At 36.8% G+C, this 3,685-nt stretch overlaps 1 protein-coding gene across 3 annotated transcripts in view; it reads left to right on the top strand.

The window, feature by feature from the left end:
• Window positions 1-3,685, top strand: part of LOC107099507 (transcription initiation factor TFIID subunit 4-like) — a 152,576-nt gene that overhangs the window by 49,604 nt on the left and 99,287 nt on the right. The window lies entirely within an intron of this gene.

Below are 3,685 nucleotides of genomic sequence, written 5' to 3' on the forward strand. Positions count from 1 at the left end.
GTACCAAAAGTTTCTTCTTAAATCTAATAGCTGTGAGGCTATAAGTGATTTACTTTTGTGTGTTTTTGTCAGGCAGAAATGTATTTATACCCCCTGAGGGTGTAAGAGGTTAAACTTTGTTTGATTTTAGTGGGATTTTTTTGTAACAGAAGATTCCATTGCATACAATCACATTGAGAAGTCACCTATCTGGTATACAGAGGCCACCTCTATGAAGGCTGCTGAGGCTTAGTTGGAGTGAGTTTATGGGATTAGCAGGTTTTTCTTATTAAATAGTATCTCTGAACATCTCACAGAGCTCTGTTCAAGTGTATCACTCAGCAACACACCCACTTTGACTTTTCCAGTCAGATAAGCAGCCTAGACGCCTATGGTAACTCTGGAGAAGGTGTGGTGAAAAACAGCTCACCTGGAATCTGTCCACAGTGCAGCTATTCTTCCTGCAGCCTGGAAATCTGACCTCAATAAAAGGGTTGCAAGAAGACAATCGCTTTAAAAAGAAAGCCTTGTAGGGGATGCTGCAAATGTGGAAGAAGGTGTTCTGGAGTTAGAACAAAAGAAGACATTTCTAGGGTACATGTAAAATGCAATGCATTATCTCTACCTGTAAAATCATGACATGGGGGTTCTTCAGCATGGACCGAGAAGCTGCTCTGAGCTGATATAATGATGGATGGATAAATTTAGGCCTACAATTCAAGGGAAATTGCCAGAAGCTGCAAACCTTCTTAGAAGAAAGTTGAGGTTTTTATTGTTTTAGGAAAAAACTTCTTCATTTTGTAGAATCCCTCAGTCAAAGCATTGAACTAAATCCAACTAAAAACTGTTGTAAGACTTGAAAAAAATGTTTTTAGACTTTTCTCCTTGAGTTTGAGCTAAAAAAGACCAGCCAATAAGAATTTAAATCCGAGCTGGTGAAACCTTGTAAGATGTGGTTCTAGAAAATATAAATACACACTTCATCATTAAAATTAGCATTTGTAAAAAAATACTTTAGGTTTCCCTATTTTTTTTTTATTTGTGTTAGCGTACTATGTAGAATATATTTCACTTAAAGCTGCTACATGTTTTCCTTGATGTCGAAAAAATTTTTTTAAATAAAATTAGTCTTTAATTGTTAGTAGCTATAAGATTAAATTAGAACCAGAAGGTTGCTGCACGTATGGAGGGTTAAAGGGGACAAAATCAAATAAATAAATTGACATAAATAAATGTAAATATAACATGAAATAAACAAATTTACCATGTAATAAGTAAAATAAAATAAATGTAATATTAAAAGCCCCATTAAATAATTAAATGTACCAATTATTTCTTTATTCAAGACATAATTTTCTCTTTCATTAAATGAACCATGCAATAAATACATGTACTATTAAAGAAGGCAATCTAAAATTAAATAAATTACATTTTATCAAAGGTTTCATTTAATGATTAAATGTACCATTTATTTATTTAATACAGCACCAAACAATTGTATCATTAAGTTATAAAATGTAAAAGGGAATAATTACATGTGCGTTTGAATAAATAGATTACATTTTGTTAAATAAATTCATTTAAATATACTTTTCATTGTGGCACATTTTATCATTTACTTTTGCATTTTATAAGTTAATGGTACATTTAATTGGTTAATGCTGTATTAAATAAATACTAAATTTTATTATTTAATGGAACATTTAATGAAACATTTTGTTTCATTTTATGTTCCATTATTTCCTGTTACATTTATTTATTTACATATTTATGTATTTAATTTATTCCCTTTTAACCCTTCATACTGCAGTATTCTGAATAGTTTACCGGTAAGTAAAACTATTGAAATAATTAAGAAGAATTTAAAGGAATAGATTGAATGTAGGATTTTTAAGGACCAGTTATTTTTTGTCTCCCCCTGTTAGAACATCATTTATTCAACCATAATAGATAGCCGGATATTTTGTGTAAACCCTTCGTGGGTGTCTCTCAGCATTGAATACATTCACTTTAAAAACATCATGCTCTTTAGCTTGTTGATGAATTTATTGGCATCTCTTTAGCCATAACTAGCAATGACACTATTTGGATCATGAGCACATATCCAGTACTTGCCCATGGAACCCAGAGGTGCCTTAAGGAGAATACCTCACTCCAGTGGCTCATCTCTCTCAGCACGCATGGCCTGGGTGTTAGTCACAGTGATCAATCAGGGCCCCCTGCAAGGTCTCAGAGACCTTTATCCACAGGGAAAGGGAGGGCGTGAGGGACACAGAAGATCTGGATGCACTTCCAGATAGCAGGTTCATTCCTCCCACCGCCCATAGCATGCCCTCACCAAAGCACAGGCTTGATTTAGAAACCAAGCAAATACCTTTAAGGTTATCCTTCAGCTTCCATGGCGGCTAATTCCTCTGCTCCTCATTAGTTTGGAGGGACGGTCCAGAATATTATGAATTCATTTTTTTTATTAGCATAAATGGCAAGGATCATTGTGAAGTGGTACATTATGATTGATATTAAGTTTAACTCTGACAGCTGTAGTTGATTACCAAAACATTTGATGCACTGGGGATTTTATATCCTAGACCAACATGAAATAATTCACATTTCTGAAACCAAAGGAAAGAGACTGTTAGGCGCAGAACAGAAGATTTAAAGCGGACAAACAAATTTCTCAAAACACTTATTGAAAACTGAACAGGAGTAAGCAGCATCAGCATCTAAGGCAAGAACCTCTGCGGGGGGAGACAGCAGGGTAATGACAACTTCTTTCTGAAAGTGGACGATAACAAACCTGAGTTACTAACCTGGACTTATTAACCAGTCCAAGCCCAGAGAGCGAGGTGGGTTCCTGCTGGCCGGATACCAACCTGGCACAGCCGTTGCTGCACAGTGGGTCCCAGATGCTGATGTATCGGTATTTGGAGGACAGGCAGGAGATCAGAACCGAACAGCAGAATGTAGGAAGGATAATCCAGAGGACGAAGCAAAAGCTGATGTCGGTGACATGCTTGGTTGTAAGAGCCAGGAGATCAGAGATACAGTTAGCTGCCAAGGGAGAATTCAGGACGGAGTTAGCTCACAGTTCCAGCTATGGTACACAAACAGGCAGAGATCCGGTAGGACTCAGAGGACAGGACAGGCAAACGGATCAGAAGGGAACAGGCAGGCTCAGAGGTCGAGAGGCGGAACAGGACAGGATCAGGTAATCAGAACACGGGAGTCTGATCAACGGCTTGAAATAATCTGACACTGATGACTCCTCTAATGGCTGGTTAAATAGAAACTAATGCAGGTGGATCAGATAAGTGGGTACTGAGAACTGGGTGGAGCTAAGTAGGTGTGTCAAATAAGTATTTAGACCAGGCATCAATGCCAAGGTCTTGAAAGAGACACATTCTAAAGTCTTTTAACATTTCTCGACAAGCTTTGCATGTCTAAAGGCAGATGTTTTTCCTCAAATTGCTGTTTCTTTTTGCTTTAGTTGCTGGGAGTTAAATGTTCCTTCTCAGAACCACCTGGATCCTGAAGAGAATTTAGAACTATCTCTGTTCTTTGCAGTCAATCTCTGATCTTTGGCTGCAGTAATGTAAAAAAAAAAAGCCTCTACTTAGCGCCTTTTTCAAGTCAGGAAACTTTACCAAAGTTCTATGCAACATTCATTCATTATTTATAGGGGTAAATAATATTTACATGTTATTTA

The sequence above is a fragment of the Cyprinodon variegatus genome, unplaced genomic scaffold (genome assembly GCF_000732505.1).
Source record: "Cyprinodon variegatus isolate N-32 unplaced genomic scaffold, C_variegatus-1.0 Scaffold879, whole genome shotgun sequence".
NCBI classification, from domain to species: Eukaryota; Metazoa; Chordata; class Actinopteri; order Cyprinodontiformes; family Cyprinodontidae; genus Cyprinodon; species Cyprinodon variegatus.